We start from the raw sequence: 20,374 nt of genomic DNA on the forward strand, positions 1-20,374 counted from the left end.
TAGCAAATAATTTCTTGTTTCACATGGCCTAAAAAGACAGTATATAACAAAAACATGAGGAGCTATTTTACAATACACCCACAGAGAAAATCTCTTGAGATGCCAAAATAGCCCAAATAAAGTTGTTTCATACATGAAAGGATTCTCCTTTGAGCCAACAAGACTACTTTTTTATTGCTCTGAATTCCAGAATGGTGAAATAACTTAGGCTTTTAGCTTTCCTCCAAACATATTTATTACTTCATTTTAAATTGCCCTTCCCCCAATTTTCTCATAAACTAGTAAAAATTGTGAAGCTCTGGAATGATCTGCAGATGAAGGGATATTTGGAATACTTTTGGCTGATAAGTAAGCATCTGTCTTCGACAGTATAAACTATGTTGTAGTTAGTGAAAAAGGCTGAGCGTCTTAGATTCTTGTGTTTCTTCTCTTCTGTGCAAGTCTGTGATTTGCTGAATTTGTTCTTACTGGCTTTTCCCCAGAGAAGCTATAATAAAATGAAAACAATCCAACTGTAGTAGCCATCTGTTGATTTTGCTGCCTGGCATTCACTCATTCTGTCTAGTAAGTGTGTACTGATTCCCTCTTTAAAGTTGTCCTTTCTCACTCTTGATGAATTGTGATTCTTATAAAACCAGTTCCAGGCCCTGTACAGATCCCTGTCCATTGCCAAGAGTGGTCTGTGACTAAGGATTAGGCCCATCAGTCCAGTGCATTTCCCTGTGATTGGTAGAGGGTGGCCATGTGGCCCAAAGCAATGTTTACCAATCCACTGTAATTATCCACTGAAATTGGTTTAGAATAGTCATGTGACCCAGGGTGGTGCCAGTCAGTCCACTTTATTTCCCTATAATTGGTTCACAGCGGTCATGGAACCCAATCAGGCTGGTGAGAGATATTCTCTGGACTTCTAGGAATAGAGCCCCTAGTCTCACTCACTGATCCTGAAACTTGAGACAACTGATGCTGTCACTTGCAGCTGAGTCAAGTTCACACAAAGGAAGACAGAGCCAAGAGTTGGGCTGATATAGAGTCCCCATAATATTATTTGAGCCCCCAATCCAGCCATGCCTGAAGCAAGATAACCCCGGATTTTTCATCCTAAATTAGAGATCACATTCCTTTTTATTTTTGTAAACTACATTGATCTATTTTTAAATGCAATAGATGCTATCGGGTTTTGTCACTTCTAACAGAAAGGGCTCCAGCTGATACTTTAGTTCTGGGGAGCTTCAGGAGAGGGGCGGGTGGTGGGTGTCAATTATTGGCTTCTGTAATTCACACACCATCATGTACTTCACAACCGAATTAGATGGAATGTGACAGGAATGATGCACTGAAGTTTTGTTACTGAAAATTAGCAAACAATTAGTCTTTACATCTGTTTCTGAGGACTAATACCAAGGTGTTTTAATGAGATGCCATGTGATTTGTATACTTTATGAAATAGTCAGTGAGATGTAGCCCCAAGAGGAGACAGAAAAGAGGCTTAGGAAAAAATAAAGTTTGTTACACTCACAGGCCCTAGAGAAGGAAGTATGGCACCCTTTGCAGGGCTACAGAGGAAAGACACCAGGATGGTCAGGAGCAAGGGGAACATTTAGATCACAGACTTTACTGGAGTTTCAGAGGGTAAGTCAAGGCAGGGAAAGCCTCTTGGGTAATTGTAGATGCAGGGGAGCCCAAGGAGATGGAAGGTGTCACTCCTGCCTTAACCACTTCAGCACCTCACTCTGGCCAGCATTGAGTCCATGGAGGATATATTCCTCAGGAGCAAAAACTCCAATTTGCCGAAACCAGTTTGGCTCAGTGGTAGAGCATCGGTCTGCGGACTGAAAGGTCCCAGGTTCAATTCCGGTCAAGGGCATATATATTGGTCTCGGGCACATCACCAGTAGGGGGTGTGCAAGAGGCAGCTGGTCGATGTTTCTTTCTCAACGTTTCTAGCTCTCTATCTCTCTCCCTTCCTCTCTGTAAAAAATCAATAAAATATATATATTTAAAAAAAAAAACAAAACTGCAATTCACTAAACTACTCAAGATTCAGGAGACAGGGGCCTTGACTGAAGATTTGCTTCATTCACTGCCTATGGTACCATAGAGTGCTAAGTGCTTTTCTTCATCTCTACTTATAGGAAACCCAAGTAACTTCAGCAAAGGAGGGGATGTATTGAACCTCATGCTTATAAAGCTGCAGTTTTTGAACTTGGGTGTGTATCCAGGTCACCAGGAGGATGTGGCAGAAACACAGCCCGGCCCTTTCCATCTTTTCAGCAAGCCTGGATGCCTTGTCATCTCTGCCAGTGGTGCTGATGTTACAGAAGATTGGGGAAAAACCAAGCCACGCTCAGAGAAAGGGAGTTACATTTTATTAAGGGCAGAGCCAGAGAAAAATGTGCCTTTCAAATTCTACACCCCCCGCTCCCCATCGCTGCCCCCACATGGAGGAAACCTTTTCTATTTATACTTTTCCCAGCTCTTTTTTCTCCCAAATTTGGAATGAGACTTCTGGGCCTTCTGGGAAAGAAGGCCTTCATGCTGGGAAAGGGCTATAAGAGCATATCTCAAGGCCTGGCCTGGCGTCAGCAATGACAACTCTGTCTGGGGCACAGTCCACAGCCTCTCTGGAACAGGAGTAGTCTTATTTTCCTTATTATTTAAGCAAGAAAGCGTTTACAGAAGCCAAAATAGCAGAGTTAAAATTTCAAACAGCCGTTTTTATATAAGATGGATGCTTCACTGATACCCACCCAAACCTGAGAAGCACTGTTGTAAAGGATGGATATTGGGTCTAGTATTCTGGCAGTATCATCATTTTCACAATATTTCCATTTGCCTGTTTCTGTCAGTTTATCACTTCTCAGGCTGCTCCTTCATCATCAGGTCAAGGCCATAAGAAGTTCTGGGACCACCATCCTTTCAGTTCATTGAGACTTCAGAGAAGTGTCCCTGAACCCCAGTACACAGAGAAATCCTTTCCATGGGGAACAATGAGCAAGTCAGTCCCTGCATTCATATCCAGAGTTCTAGGGGAAGATTCTAATTGGTCCATCTTGTGTCACATACTTATCTTGAGTCACAGGCACATCTCTATGAGGGAATGGGGACTATAATTTTCTAGACCTATATCACTGCCCATTTCAAGGGCCACTGGAGGGAGGGTGTTCCAATTGGAAAACTCAGAGATAGCAGTTTCCTAAAGGAAGGAAGGCTATGTACCAAAGTGGGGAGGAAGGAATGCTGGCTACTATGCTATTCAAATTATATGCTCCCAAGTAGACTGAATTCTCCAAAACCATGAGAATGAAAATTCCTGCAGTTTATTTAGTCATAACATATGACAGGAGCTTCATATATGTTACATGTAATATGGAATGATTTTTAAAATATTTAACATCTTGCATGGTAAAGGCCACAGGTACTTAGAATAGGAAGCAACCTAGAGGTCCCTGGGGTATAGGTCTTAACCCATTAGTTCAGGGGTCTGAAGAGAGGGATAATGTGGGACAGGAATACCACTCAAGGGCTTGAGTAGCAGTTATTTACCAATTGATAAAAGGGTGTTTTGATATTTTAACAGCCAATATGTTCTTACTAATGCACACCTGCTGAATATTTTCAGTCCTGAGTACCATCTTAACAATCACACTTATAAAGGATGGGTAACTCCTAAAGTATGCTGTCATATGCTAGAGGTATGCAAAGACTCTCTCTCTGGAGCATCAATTTCACTCAAAGATATGGAGGAAAAATATGATTTGTATATTAGAACAAACTGGAGGACAATGCATGTCGAACAGACATAAATGTTTAGGATAACCATGAGATGTCAAGGAAGTCTGGACATGGGGTCCTTGACAGGGGGTACTCTTGTGGGAAAGATTGAGAAACATGGTCAGAGGAATTCATTGTTGATATTTGTGTCCCTATTTTATAGAAGGGACCCTTGAGGGATAAAAACTATCTAACTGTGCATGCTTTTAAATGGGACAAGATTCAGACCATCTGGGTCAGAGCCATACCATGCTGCCTTCTTTTATGTTTGCTTCCTGCTGGTGTTATTTATAGAAATTTTAACCTTAAGTGGAAGGACAGCTAGTTATTAAATAGCTATATTTAGTGAAAAGATTAAATGAAGAGAACTCTGGGTAAGGAAGAGCATAAATCATATAGTTTTACAAAGGAATGGGTGATTGTTCCTCAGAGCTAAAGAAGACCATTTCAAAGACAGAAATGAGGTTTATAGGGCCCCAGGCCAAGAAAACCACAGAACAAAACAACACTTATCACATGGAAATTTCAGAACCAAGTACATAGGAAAGTTTGATACAGTCTTTAGGGCTGTAATTCAACATGCTGGTTCTGAGTTTAGAGTTATATAATGATTGTGAAAATATTAAAATTAAAATAAACTCTCAAACTAATGAGGAATGAAAGTAGTAAAACTGGTTGCCCATACTGATTGCTGTAGTCTGAATGTTTGTGTGTCTCCAAAATTCATATGTTGAAATCCTAATCTCCAAGGTGATGGTATTGGGAAGTACAGCCTTTGGTGTGATTAGGTCATGAGGTTAGAGCCCTCATGAAAGAGATTAGCAGCCTTATAAAAGCGGCCCCACAGAGCTCCCTCACCCTTCTACCATGTGAGGACACAGGTGGAAGATGGCAGTCTATGATCCTGGAAGTAGGCTCACCAGACACCAAATCTGCCAGCACCTTGATCTTGGATGTCTTAACCTTTAGACTGTAAGAAATAAATGGTTGTTGTTTAAGCCCCTCAGTCTATAGTAGTTTATTATAGCAACCTGAACAGACTAAAACCGACTAATTAAGGATAATTATATATCCTATACTAGTGGCCCTGTGCACAAAATTTGTGTACAGGTAGGGTCCCTAACCCTAGCCAGCGATTAGGGCCAATCAGGGCCTTCCAACTGCTGACTGGGGCCTTCCTTTGTTCTGTACCACCCCTGGTGGTCAGTGCACATCATAGCAAGCAATCAACTCCCAGTCTCCTGATCAAACTCCCAAGGGGACAACTTGCATATTAGGCTTTTATGTATATAGATATAGATATAGATTTGTGTTACAGATCTTGAATGAGTTATGAGAGAGAATCATAGCTCTTCAGCTACTTACAGCTTATACTCCATAGGCACTCTATAAACACGTTATGAATGAATATTTGTTTTAAAGAATTTTTTTCAAAATATATATATATTTTTTTTTGCCTAAACCTAAAACTCCAGAAAGCTCTGCATGTATAGTGCATGCTACTTCAAGCTCTGCACGGCACATGCCAAATATCCCTGGAAGGCAATGCAAGTTTGAGAGAGAGTGTGCCAAAATGATTTCATACATACACTGTGAACCAGAGAATAAGAGTTTTTGTTGGAAATTTGGGCACTATTTTTAATTTTGTCTTCTTGTTGGTTCACAAAATTAGTGATACCTCATATCTATTTGCCCAAAACATGATTTTATTTGATTCCTTCAATAATTCTACATGGTGGGCAGAGCAGGTATTCCCTTTCTAGAAAAAATACACTGTTTTCCTCCATTCACACTTAGAAAACCAGATGTGGGGGTGTTTACCTACATAGAACAATTGTCCAACATTACACAGGTGTCCAATTCAATTCAGTCCTGACACTAACTGTAGTTAACAATGACCCTACGGGTTAAGGGTTCAGTTCCACAAGAATTCCCCCACTTCAGATGCTAATTACAAGTAGTAGGTCCCCAGGTTACCTATAACATCTGTCCAACTTAGTTACACATTAGAGGTTCCCATGGCCACTTCCTCAGTTTAGATGTTTTGCTAGAGTGTCTTCCAGGATCCAGGAAAACAGTTCAATAATTTCTATTGCCAATTTATTTTTTTAAGATATATTTTAAAGTATACACATGAACAGCGAGATTAAAATGTGCATAAGGGGAGGTCTGGGAGGATCCCAGACACAGGAATTTCTGTCCCCTTGGATTTTGGGTGTGTAGATGTGTTCACCAACTCAGAAGCTTTCCAAAACCCTTACTTTTGGGACTTTTATAGAGGCTTCCTCACATGAGCACAATCAATTATTAACTTCATTTCCAGCCTCTCTTCCTTCTCTGGTGAATCAGGGCAAAGGTCTGAAGTTTCCAGGCTTCTAACCATGACTTGGTCCTTTCTAATTTGGTTTTTGTAAACAAAGCTTGGTCCTTCTAATGATGGCTTGGGTGGCCCAATCCAGGAGCCCACCCAGAGTTGTCCCATTAGAACAAAAGACACTGCTATCAACCAGGAAATTCCAAGGGATTTAGGGGTCCTATGTCAGATGTTCCTATTGCTTATAAAACTACAAAGGTTTAAGAGATTTGTGTTAGGGGTCAAAGACTAAATACTAGAACCAAGATTCTCCCAGCACCCCTATTCACCGAGGTTATAGGAGTCCCGTGCCAGGAACTGGGGACAGAGACAAATATAACAGAATAACTTCTTCTTATCTTCACCCTCGTTTTCCACATGAGGAATTTGAGGAATTGAAGGCACACAACTACAGTATAAAGACATGCAAGGTCAGACCCTTTGCTCACTAGATGCTAAAGGAACACTTTTCAATTTGCTCCCTCCATTCCTCAGAGTTCAAGCAGAAGGATCAAAAAGTAGGGAGTCTCCTATTAGAAATCAAAAAGCAGGAAAGGACAAAAGGTGCTGTTAGAGACCCAAATTGCACCATTATGAAGACTTTCTTAGAGCTTTTATAAGAATCCTAGAGATAACTTCTAGGGTCTGGCTTCCATATCCTGATGAATCTCACTTTCAGAAGTATTCTAAGCCATGACACTAGTGAATTATGTCGATGAACAGAAGCTATACCCCTAGACAGTAATACTCAGCAATTCTTTTGGTTTCCTATAGGACTTTTCAGAATAAGTGAAAATTTGATGATTGTTTGTTTGTTTTTTGTTTTATAATCCTAATTTTTTCTAGTTCTAGCCAAAGCTAGGCTATAGTAAGAAAGTTTAGACTAAAGTTCCAAAATTCAACCTCTTTTTTTGAAATTTGAGTTAACATGGGGCACTATTTATTAATTTCCCAAATGAACTTAAAATATTGTCTGGATCCATCTGAGGGGAAACTGCTAAACTGGGGCAGCTCAATGCTATCCTGCCCTCTCCCCAGTTCCACCAACATGCAGGGTCCTGACCAAGCATTTCTCTTACAGCAACTTTTAAAATGTATTTTTAAATGTAATTGTGCTGGCTCTTAATTAGTGTCCTGGAACTCATGGCTTTTTGGGAATTTCCCTCAGAGAAGCATTATGCAAATAAATAAATAAATAAATCTGGAAAGCCTGCTAGAGAGGACCCAAGATTTTTCCTGGGCCAATATACAGTTTTCATATTTCAAACTGTGTTACAAATAAAACAATTTAAAAAAATATTTTCCTTCCACTAATCCTTGTGAACATCATTTTAGAAGGGCAATGTCATCTAATGAAAAATAAGAGTCAGAAGAACCATTTTCCATCCCATATATTAATGGGAACCTGACCAGTTCATACCACCTGAGCTTTATTTTCTCCTTAAGAAAATAGAGGGAACAGTAGCCATTTGCAATGTCATGGCCGTGCTTTCAGACCAAATAAAAGGGAGCAGAAAAAGCACCCTGAACTCCTTTAAATAACAGACAAATTCTTATTATTCAGAAAAAGATCATTATAAAGCTCAGTATCTTTTTACTTTAACAGAACCTATTCAATACAAAATCAACACAATGAATAGATCCTGTCACCTTGCACACAGTGATCACTCAGAAAATATTTATGGTTTGTGGGCTAACCTAATATACATACAAACACATACATAACACACACATAGGCAAACACACAATACACAAACACAAACATAACCACATGCACAAACACACACACATATACTCAAACACATATGCCATACAAACACATAAACATATATACACAAAGGCATACACACACACATAAGCTCACATACATACACTGAAACAAACATGCACATACACACATACATGTACAAACAAAAATACAAACACACAGAATGTACTAAAGGTAAACTGAGCAACAATTAAAAAAAAAAAAGTCTGGAAAAGAGTTTTTTCAGTTGCTCAGCCTCTCCAATGCCTCTGCCCTTCCTATTAGGATACATGCTGTTCTTCAGAATCTTTTTGTCAGAGCTTCCAGTAAGAGAAGGGGAGCTACTGAAAATTTGAGTGTTAACTTAAGCAGTATCCGAAGTTCTAATCAACAGAGTTGTCTTTTTCAGGCATCGCTCCATGGTCTGACCACCGTCCACCCACCTTCCTACTGGTCGCTGCTTCCCACAGCAACTGTTGACACATTCCAGATGTGCAGGCTCACCAGTACTTACTCACCTCTTTCTGTGGGCCTTCTCTTGCCTACTCCTCTAAGAGAGAAGAAAAGTGCTTAGAGGGGAGGGCATTAATTCGGGGCTGTAATCTAGAAAATCAAATGGAATGGCAAGCCTGCTTTCTTTTTGTGGGAAATTTATTCATTTAGCAAACAGTGTCGGAGCACCTACTGCATGCCTACCTGCTGCTACGCTATGTGTGGGAGAGGCAGGAAGGTGCTGGCCCTCAAAAACACCTAGAGGAGGAAACCAATCATTAGAATGTGAGGAGTGCAAGGGGAGAGTGAAGAGGAAGGTGCTCAGGTGTCTGCAGGTGATGAGAAGAAAGTAGAAGAAAGCCATGTTGGGGGAGTTAACACCCTGTGCCAGGAAAGAAGAAATGGCCATATTCAAGGTAGGGAACAGGTTCAAGAACGACAACCTCTGATAATATTTTTCCATTTTAATTTTCTCTTTAAAAATATACCTTGCATCTCAAGCTGTGGCCCTAATACCTTCCATGCACTCCTTCCTTCTTCCCAACCCGCCCATTGATGAACACATCATGGGTTCTTGTGCCCTCTGGCTTCCCACTGGGTTCAGTCCATGGTAATAATGAGCAGATATGAGGGAGGGAGCAGTGTGAGGTCAAGGCACTTATTCCACTCTCCTGTCAGGGCAGTCTTCTTAGGAAATGCTCTCTTTTCCAGGTTCCTATAGTGGCTTCCTCCCACCCTCATCCTTTTGGGCCTCTGAGTGGTAACAGCTCTTTTACTGTTATGAATATCCCTTGTGGTTCCTCTCCATCTCACCCACACTTTTGTAAACAGTGGCTTTTATTAAGCTCTCCTAGAATTATGCCAATTTGAGGGCCAATTGTTTTCTGTTGGGACCTTGATTGACAGAACAAAAAGCAAATACATCACAGAGAACAGGATGCAAAAATTATTTAAATATATATGTATGTTTGTGTGCATGTATATTCACATATGCCAGTGATAGTAGTGTCTAACTGATTCATTCATTTGTTCCATTTATGGACTCCTCACATTCTAATGATTGGTTTCCTCCTCTAGGTGCTCCTGAGGGTCAACTATGTGAAAGGCACAGTGGGTGAGGAATTTATAAGACAGTGTCAGTTACAACATTCTTTGTATGGTCAGACTATGTTAAGTTTGGGTTCACAAAATATGATTTCAATGGCTATGAGCAAGGGGAAAACAAGAATTCTCAGAGTTTAGTCCTCCAGAGTCCAAGTCTTTAAAAGAAAAAAGCAAGTGGAGAATGTTTAAGAAGTGATTCAGTAACAGATCTGCATTCTGCAGATTACACTTTGGGCAAAGCTCCCTTGCTTGCTCCCTGAGTGGTGAGTCTGCTGATTTGGGATGAAAAGCATTAATAGTATAACAAAAGCTCATGATGGGCCAGACAGGAAGCTGAAGCTTCACTTACAAAACTGAATTTATTCTCCATGAAAATCCTTATAAAATAGGCATGGTTTTCCTCATTTTGCCAGAAACTGAGGCTTAAACTGTTAAACAGGTGGTAGTAGTAGTAGTAGCAGTAGTAGTAGTAGTTAGTGTTTACTGACCAAAGTCTACATCCAATTCAAGCCCAAGTTTATATACAAGGCCCATAGTTCTCAACTACTCTGCTGCTATATCTCTCCCAGGAATAGATAATTCACTGCCAAGACCAGAGGGTGTTTGGTGAATGAGGCAATTATAGGTTTGGAGGCAAAAAGCTATCCTACAATTTTGGCTTACTCTCTGTTATTATATCCACACGGTGAGAAATTGGCAAGGGAACCAACTTCACAGGAACATCCTTTTAACTCTGTGTGGTAGAATCAGCCCTCAGCTAACAATTTGCTCAGATTAGATTAGAAAGGACTAGAAAGAAGGGCAGGGGGCTAGACAATCACGATGTAGCCCAGGGGCACACTGAAGACTTGCTGCTGTGGAGAATCTGGCTCCCTTTGAACTATAAGATAATTATTGCTTTGGAAAAGTAGTAGAGATTAAAGTTTTGACGGCAGGGATGTTAAGGGGCCCATTTGAAATTTAAGGCTGTTCTACTTGTGATTAGTCACACTGGGGCAGGGTAGGCAGCTTCGCCATATACTTTCTTTGGATGCAAGGACAGCCAACCTACCTACATAGTCAGGTTTTTATGAGAGATAAGCAATATAAATGCTTGTAAATTTAACGTACCCCATATATTTTGAAGAATTCAAGTTTAAAACCTGTTCATACCCTTATAGAAGTTAAATTAAAAAAAACATACCTTACTTACTTTCTCCCTACACCTAAAATACCCACATATCATGGTTGTCCCAAATGATCCTTAATTGTATCCCTTTTCACTCTCAAAAGTGTCAATTTTGATAATAAATTTTCACCCTACCTTTGCTGTATATAACTGATCAACAAAAGGAGGTAAGGCAAAGGGTCCCTGAGCCCAAGTTTGGTTTCATGTTGTCTTCCTGCACCGGCCTATGTGGTTCAATTAACCTCTCCGGTCCTTTGTGTGACAAATGAGAATAAAATATCTGGCCCATAACTTTTATGAGTAATACAAGTAGAAGGAGTTCATAGAATTATAGATCTTAGAAATAGACACAACATGGAGAGATCCCTTAGCACACAGGGCTATGAAGAGACATTCAGACGTCATGATGATGCAATCAGCCTTCACCACTGCCCTCTGTTGTTTTGAAGAAATCTAACAACTCAACCCAGCCATGATCAACTACATGACAGACAGCTGATGATGCCTTTCCTCAAATGGAATTCTAACTACCAATCAGTCTGTATCTGTTCATCTGTGTTTAACATAACAAAATATGCGTGGTCCCCCTGCCCTGTTAACAAACCTCAGTAAGGTGTCCAACCTGGATTCAGCTGCTGTTCTCAATGTGGATTGCACTTGCCACCTCATCAGTAGACTTCATAGGGAAGGGTAGGATCTGAAAACCCAACCCATAAGACCTGCTGGCTGTAACCACAGGCACTGTGACTGGTCCCAGTGATTTGTTTCTTTCATGTCTCTGAAGACTGTCACAGCCTGCTCCTCTGTCTTATTCACTCCTGTCTGAATCAAGTGTGTCCCCAGGCCCCACTATTCAATCATGCCCAACAATTTTATTAGAGTGACGGCTGATAAATTGGTGGTGCAGAAAGAAAGAAAGAACGTCACTGAAGTTCAAGATATTCAGCCCAAAGCCGGGAATGGGATCCAATGCTATTCTTGGGCCTCTAGTGAGACTGTGGATGGAAAGGATATAACTCAGCTCCTTAAAGGAGCTGGAAAAGGCTGAATTAGTTCCTCTGCTGCTTCACCTACTTGTGGCTAACTCTTCTTTACTCCTTTCCACCTTATCTCAGTGCCCAAACCCTGACTTCTCCAAACCCAACTGGGTCCCAGAAATGGCAGTGGGCTGTTCCTTCAGATTTACCATAACTTGAATCTAGAATAATTTCCAGGACAAGTACCATGGGCTTTTGAAATAATGCAGAGTTTTGTGTTTATTTAATTGAAAAGTTGGCCATGCCTGCCCAGGAACTAATTATAGGCCAAATTCAAATTTGGGTGTCAATCATTTATAAAGTACTGTGTTTCATAATCTGTTTTTCTCCCAGTAATCATGGAGGAACTTGGAAGGAGAAAATAAAAATAGTCACTTTCAAAAATGCCTTCACTTCTAGGGAAAATGTAAGGGTGACTTTGAAAGCTATTTTATCCTTCTACAAAACGGGTTGCCCATGGACTTCAGTGAAAGCGGCTGTTGTCTCTCCCTCTAACTAGTTTGTGACATCCATCTCTATGCATCCCTCTTTAGACTGCTTCTATATAATTTTGCATTATTATTGTTATGGGACCACTTGCCACACACTGGCCCAACCCTAATTCAACTCTGGTCTTAAAACACAAATACTAAGATTAAAAATAATGTCTACAGTAATTAAAAAAACCATGAAAACAAATCAGTCCTGTGATAGTGCTCCTTGGCCACGTTAAATCATGGCGGATTTGCATGGAGAGAGGCAGAAATATACTGGGGGAAGTTCCCTGTGTCGTCAATTTAGTAATCAAAAGCCCAATTAAAAGAGTTATTATATTTGAGTAAAAGCAGAAAGAAGTTACACTAAGTGTGGGTAAAGCTAATGCAAAACTTAGAGAGTCATTTGAGTACTTGTGTCTTGGAGATTTTGGGAAAGTATTTGCAAACTTGTAAATTTAATTTAAAAAATATTTACCACTTACACCAATATGTGCATTGTACTTTATAAATATTTTTCACATATATTATCTCACATGAGCTATGTAGCAGCCCTTTGAGGATAATACCACCATACTTATTTTACTCTTGGGCATGCTAGGGCTCAAAAAGGTTATGGGATTGGACCAAGATCATACTCAACTTTATATCTATTGAATTTTTAGCATGGTATTCATTTCACCATATCCCTGATGACTTGTTTATGCTTAGTGTTTACAAAATAGTGTGCTATGTTTCAGAAAACTACAAATTAGAAAACATTGCCCTACCTTTGAGGCTAAGACAATTTATAATATAAAGTAGGTGTGATCACTATAAAACTGGCAGTAGCACACTGTGTAGATTCTGAGAAGGGTAGAACCATATTTCTTTGGGGGGCTAGGGAAATCTTGCTGACAGAAACAGGTTTAAGTTGGATTATGGAAACAGCATACTGTGAGCAGGTAGTGATACGTTACTCACTAAGGAAACAGTATGAGGAAAGGGAGGGAAAGTATGGTGCATGATGAGAAAATAAGACACAAGTTCTAGCCATAGACAGGGCATTTGTAGGGGAAGGGAAATCGGTTAAATGCACAGTACAGTATTTGAGTGCCATGGTAAGGCTTTTTACTCAATTTGCAAAGCTCTGGGAAGCCCTCAGTGGAGTGTAAAGATTGCCCGTTGGGAAAATTGGTGTGCAGACTGGATTGGTGTGTGTGTACAACCTCTAAGTGGGGAGGATAATGCAGAGTCCTTAAAAAAAAAAAAAAAAAGGCTGTAATGACAATTGCGATGCTGAAAAGATGAGGTCAGGCAAAATCCAGAAGAAAATCAACAGAGTCAAGAAATAATCCCCAGTGGGAAGACTATTCTTTGAATGTGAGCCATTTCTTTGGGCAATTTATGAAGCCGGAGGGCAGCCCTGTTGCACTAAAAAAGCCATTAAACCTAGCATCCTTTGGGGCACCTTGAGGGATGAGAGAGCACCTGGCTCCACAATTTCTAACTTACAAATTTTGAAAAAAAGTGGAGTGGATGGGCTTACGTTCATATGGAAGCCTTGGAGACATTTCAGTGTTTGTAGAGAATTTAATGTAGACAGTTATTAGTACTGAGATCAGACGAGATCCAATAAAAAGATGAATGTCCTGATTCTGAAACAACAATAAAAATGGTGGTGGCACAGGGGAGGGGGCGGAGGAATATGGAAGCTAAAAAAATCCAGCCTGGGCTTATCTCTGTAGCCTGAGCTAGACCCATGATGCATAATCTATCTGTTCCAAGAGCATCACTTCCCTGCCAGAAACAACAATGACACCCTTCTTCCCAGATGTTCAATCAGACTGGCCTCGACTATCCACTGGCAGCTCTGACAGGCAATGCTATATGAAATCTCACCAGCTCTGAAGGAATTGCAGGCCCAACTGGTCACTTGGATGCTATAAGCAAGAGCGGGGAGAATGCCAGAGGGAGACCGCAGTTTACTGGTGCTCACTACAGCCTTCTTAGGGATTACGGGGAACCACCAGGACAGTGACTGCAGAGTGGGGCAAGCACATTCACTTACAAGCGCTCGCATATGCTCACACACACGTCCACATCCTACCTCATGCCTGACAGGGCCCTTGCATGCCCTAGCAAGTGCTTCATGTTGATGCCAGACTAGAACCAGAGATGAAACCCAGTCATGTTTTCCTTGGAAAATTATTCTCTACTGCGGATTTCTTATGGAAGTAAGTCTCGAGTTCATCTGATTTTAAGCCACTTCTGTGAAAACATTCTTTAATGTCCTAATTTAACCTGTCCCCTGACATTGTGGCAAAATTCTAACAAAATTATTTTAAAAACATAGTAGTGCCAGCCCCAGCCCATGTTTCTCAAGAGTTAGAGCATCGGCCATGAAGGGTCACGGGTTTGATTCTCAGTACCTGGGCTGCAGGTCATCCCAGGCCCAGGTCTGGCCTGTGTGGGAGGTAACCAATTGACAAGTCTCTCTCAAGTGATATTTCTCACCCTCCGTTCCTCCCAGTCTCTCTAAAATTAAATGAAAAAAATATATATCCTCAGGTGAGGATTAACAACAACAAAAATTGGTGTCAGGTCAAGTCCTCCATTTGTTTATTCATTTATTCATTCATTCACTCATTTAACTTATTTTGTCTTTTTATTTAAATCTTTGCATTTTTAATAATAACAACAGCTCCAATTCTCTTTTCCTGTCTCTCACAGAATCATGGAATGTGGGAACAAAAAAGAATGCAAAGGTCATCCAGTCTATCAGCTTGTGTTACACATCAGGAAGGGAGACCGGACGGAAAGTATGACTGGCTCCAGGCAAGGGTTTTGTTCTTTTTCCTAACAAAAAGGGTGAGGGAAGGGGGAATTGTGTGATGTCATAGTGGTGACCTTCTGCAACACTAGCCAATCATGGACTTGTCCGTCTGGTGGCTTTTCTTCCTTTTTGAAATTTTATTTTATTTTTTAAAATTAAATTTATTAGGATAACGTTGGTTAATGAAATTATATAATTTTCAGGTGTACAAGATTATAACTTGTTATCTGTAAACTCTAGTACAGATAGCAAGTTATAATCTGTACTAGAGTTTAATCTGTACTATAATCTGTACTAGAACTTGTTACCTCCTGCCTTTACCTACTTTGCCTTCCTCCATCCTCTTTTTCCTCTGATAACACCATTATTTTATCTTTTTTTTAAATTACTTTATTGATTAAGGTATCACATATTTGTCCTCATCCCCCCATACCCATCCCAAACACTTCCTCATGCATGACCCCACACAACTGTTGTCCATGACCACTGGTTAGGCTTATATGTATGCACACATCTCCTTTGGTTGATCTCTCTCCCTTATCCCCACGCTCCCCTACCTTCCCTCTGAGGTCCATCAGTCTGATTGATGCTGTTCTTGTTCATCAGTCTATGTTGTTCAACATTTCCACTATTTTATCTTTATGAGTTTGTTTTTAAAAGTAACAAACTAGATGGAGAAACCAAGGTGGCAAAGGTAAATATCTAAACTGCTGCCTCACACAACAATTTCAAAACTACGACTAAAAGACAAAATAGACATCATCCAGAACCACAGGACGGCTTGCTGAGTGGAAATTCTACAACTAAAAGGAAAGAGAAAAGCATACTGAGACTCACAGAAGCTGCGGAAGGCAGAGGTATATAGACGAGCACATGCACACGTGCGCGAAGAGGGCTGGCAACTGAGTACGCAGCTGGCTTTCTCAATCGGCAGGGAGACAAACACTCCAAACCTCTCTGAACTCCAGTTACAGGCTAGACTCTGGGGACCCAGACTCATTTGGGGAGAAACTGGACTGTCTGGCAGCGGGTGAAACTTGAGGGCAGCTTTCTCTCAGAAGTGCTTGCACCAATTACCAAGGACACTGAGACCCGGGGAGCCTCTTAGGACAGGCTGATGGGAAGCCATAGCTGTTTGCTCACCCTGAGATCCCACCCCACGAGGCCATTGCTGGTTGCTCTGCCCTGAGACTCTGCCCCATCCAAGCTGAGCACAGAAGTTTTTGCATGTGAATGGGTCCTTTGAATTCTAAACTTACCTAACAAACTGCATCTGAGTCAGTGAGACCCAGAACATCCAAAAGAAGACCCAAGGCCCCACAGCAACTTGCTTTGCCTCAAAGCTAGGCCTCATTTGGGCACTTCCAAAACCCAAACAAAAAAGAGGAATCTGCAGATCTCTCCATAGCTCCTGCTTGGCAGCCTCAGGCAGAGGCTAAATTAGCATCTCCTTGGAGATCCAAGAGCCAGTGTACCCAGGGGTCAGAGTGGGACCGTCCAGAATTCAACGCCTCAGATACATAAAGGACACACTCAGGGGCAGACTCAGTGAGGACCAAAGCACCACTGAAGCAAGTCTTGCCTCATAAGGGTGTCTCCAGCACAGAAGTCCTCCCATGGTAGACACAGCTGATCCTCCTAGCCAATTGGCCTGGAGGTCAATTCCTCCCAGTGATACCAATAGCAATCAAGGCTTAACTACAACAAGGCTGTGCACACAGCCCACCAAGGTGTACACCAAGAGTGTACACCTCAGGTACCTGGGGAGGCTGAGCCACTGGGCCCTATAGGACATCTAGCACACAAAGCCACCCTATCAACTCAAGGAAGCAGTCAAAATGAGGAGACAAAGAAACAGGTCACAAATGAAAGACATGGAGGAAAGCAACTACTGGATATAGAGTTGAAAACTATGGATATAAGGTTTTTCAAGAATTTTCTAGAAAAGGCTGATAAATTTAGCAAGACCCTCGAGGATATGAAAAAGAACCAACTAGAAACTAAGCATACACTGACTAAAATAAAAAATAATATACAGAGATCCAACAGCAGACTAGAGGATTCCGGGAATCAAGTCAAATATTTGAAATACAAAGAAGCAAGAAACACCCAACTGGAAAAGAAAAAAGAATCTAAAAACATGAAGATAGTGTAAGGAGCCTCAGTGACAACTTCAAGAGTACAAACATCAGAATTATGGGGGTGCCAGAAGAAGAGTGAGAGCAAGATACTGAAAACTTATTTGAAGAAATAATGACAGAAAACTTCCCCTACCTGGTGAAAGAAATAGACTTACAAGTACAGGAAGCGCATAGAACCCCAAACAAGAGGAATCCAAATAGCACCACACCAAGACACATCATAATTAAAATGCCAAGGACAAAAGACAAAGAGAAATATTAAAAGCAGGAAGAGAAAAACAGTTAGTTACCTACAAGGGAGCACCCATACAATTGTCAGCTGATTTCTCAACAGAAACTATGCAGGCCAGATGGGAGTGGCATGAAATATTCAAAGTGATGAATAGCAAGAACCTACAGCCAAGATTAATCTACCCAGCAAAGCTATCATTCAGAATGGAAGGTCAGATAAAGAGCTTCACAGATTAGAAAAAGCTAAAGGTATATAATACTGCCAAACCAATATTATATGAAATTCTGAAAGGTGTTCTTTAAGAAGAGGAAGAAGAAGAAAAAAGTAAAGATAAAAATTATGAACAACAAATACATATCTATCAACAAGTGAATCTAAAAATCAAGTGAATAAAAAATCTGATGAACAGTATAAACTGGTGAATATAATAGAATCAGGGGCATAGAAAGGGAGTGGACTGACAATTCTTGGGGGGAAAGGGGTGTGAGGGGTTGGGAAGAGACTGGACAAAAATCATACACCTATGGATGAGGACAGTGGGGGATAGGGAGTAAGGGTGGAGGGAGCTATGGGGGTGGGCAGGGAGAAAAGATGAACAATTGTAATAATCTGAACAATAAAGATTTATTAAAAAGAAAAAAAGTAAATAAAAGTAACAAGCTAGCAAAACAAACAAAAACTCTGGGGGGCTTTTGAGACCAACAATGCAGCAGTTTTTTATTAATGGAGGGCTGTAAAAATGTAAGGAATAGCTAAGCAGGAGTAAATGTACTTCTTAGAAATCAAAATTGAATAAAACAATTGTCACAATGTTAGCAGTGTTTTAAAACAAACTTTTAGAGAACCAGGGTTGCTGCTGCTGCTGCTGCTGGCAAAAGCAGCCACCCCTCTCCCACCCCCCCCCCCCAAAAAAAAAAAAAAAAAAATATATATATATATATATATATATATATATATATATATACACATATATATAGTAGAAATATCATTTTATTTCTTCCTTCCAAATGAAAAATAGAGAGTATGCTGATAACTAGATGCAGAAATTATGACAGTTTGTCCCACAAACAAATGCACTTAATGAAATATTCTTAAGCAACAGAGAAATAACATGTTTTATTCATGTATATACACAATATATGCATAGTTTGAATGTGTTATATGTATATCTAATGGCTATCTTCTGCTCAGCATTCATCCTTGGCCAGATGTAATTAACCTTCTGTTGAAATATTGCTCATTTTCATGTAGACTTTGATTTAATTAAATTTATTATCTTTTTTTAAATGTAGTAGAAAGCCATGAATTCTGATGCTTCACAGCTGGAAGACCAGCTTTTCCATAGCAAAGTTTGGATTTCTTTTTTAGTTTGAACAAAACACACCAAAAAAAAGTCTTTTTAAAATGACATTTTGACTTATTTCTATGTTGTCCTTATGATGAAATGTAGTAATCAACTCTGCTTTTATTAATCAGTAAGGAAACGCTCCCACTTTTCATACCTACATCAGGGCTTTGTGTCAAGTTTGGTCTTAAAGTCGTCTTTTTTCAGAAATGCTGCCTTGATATTTTTAAGGTTGCTATTCACAGTCTTCTGGGCATCATAGTCTACAATTTCTGGTTTATTTCCAGGTTCAGTAGCAACAGAGATGGAGAGCAGAGAACCAGGCATTATGATTCAAAATAATTTGGTGTGTGTGTGTGTGTGTGTGTGTGTGTGTGTGTGTGTGTTTATGTTTGGGAGGAATAGAAAGAAAAAAATGCTTGGACAGAAAATTAGGCTCTCTTCCCAGCAGGTGCTAAGTAAACCCTGTGCATGCTGGGTAACCCACTTTTTGAGAGAAGCAACAATTATGACACCCATTTTCTAGATATTAGGAGACACCTTTCTGTGACCGGAAAAAGCACATCCATGTGACCTATGTGTAGAGCAGTGATTCCCAACCTTTTTTTGGCCATGCCCCACCTAAGCATCTCTAAAATCCTGATGCCCCCCCGTGACATATAATTCTTACTATTCAAAAAAAAAAAATGAACTATTCATGTGGAGGACGCCTAAAAGGCATTAACTTTGTCTAAAAAAGCTTCTAAAGAACATGGAATCCATAAAAGAGAAAAATAAAAGAACAAAAGAACAGTTGAAGGTCGTTCGGCTGTCCAATCTAATTAGGATATTATGCTTTTATTATTATAGATACTGTATATAAGGCCCCTAGAACAGTAAGAAATGCAAAGAATGCACTATTGATAACTTGTTCTCAAATCCCCCCCCCCTTAAAAAATTAAATTGCCCCTCTGTGGAGCATGTGCCATTAGTGTAAAGCATCAAAGACTGTTAGATGATTGAATGAAGTCCACCTTCCTGATTCAGGACTTAGGGATTTTAAGGCTCAAATGAAAAAATTCAATCACTTTACTTTCTCTTTATTTCTAAATGTTCTAAGGAGTTCATAGTAAAAATGTGGACCAATTGCTATGCAAAATAAGGAGAGTAAATGAATCATCCAAACAAAAAGGAACAGGTTTGAACTGATAGCTAATAACGTGCCATAAGTCATAGGAGAATCTATTAACAAATGATTTTTACTATTTACTCTAAAAGTGTTGAGAGGTTATAGCCCATCCTCCAAAAGGTGGGTCTGGCCAGAGATAGATCCCTGACAAAATCAGGAAAAAATAGAGGGAGCATCAGGCCCAATTGGGGTGGTTAAAAATTAAACTGGATATATCTGAGGTGAAATCAAAAAAGTATAACCCACAGAATGGGAGAAAAACATTTTCAGACCATGCATCTGATAAGAGGTTAATATTGAAAATCTATAAAGAACTCCTACAACTCTACAAAACAACAGAAACAAAAATGAACAACTCAATTTAAGAATGAGTTCTAGCTGGTTCTGCCCAGTGGTTAGAACATCAGCCTGCGTACTGAAGAGTTACAAGTTCAAATCTGATCAAGGGTACAAACCTCGGTTGCAGGCTCAATCCCTAGCGCTGATCAATGTGTCCCTCTCACATCGAGGTTTTTCTCTCTGTCT

The 20,374-nt window shown here is 40.2% G+C and overlaps 1 protein-coding gene across 1 annotated transcript in view; it reads right to left on the bottom strand.

Moving 5' to 3' along the window:
* FAM107B (family with sequence similarity 107 member B) overlaps positions 1–20,374 on the bottom strand; it is a 236,317-nt gene that overhangs the window by 141,056 nt on the left and 74,887 nt on the right. The window lies entirely within an intron of this gene.

Source organism: Pipistrellus kuhlii, unplaced genomic scaffold (assembly GCF_014108245.1).
Source record: "Pipistrellus kuhlii isolate mPipKuh1 unplaced genomic scaffold, mPipKuh1.p scaffold_m20_p_1, whole genome shotgun sequence".
NCBI classification, from domain to species: Eukaryota; Metazoa; Chordata; class Mammalia; order Chiroptera; family Vespertilionidae; genus Pipistrellus; species Pipistrellus kuhlii.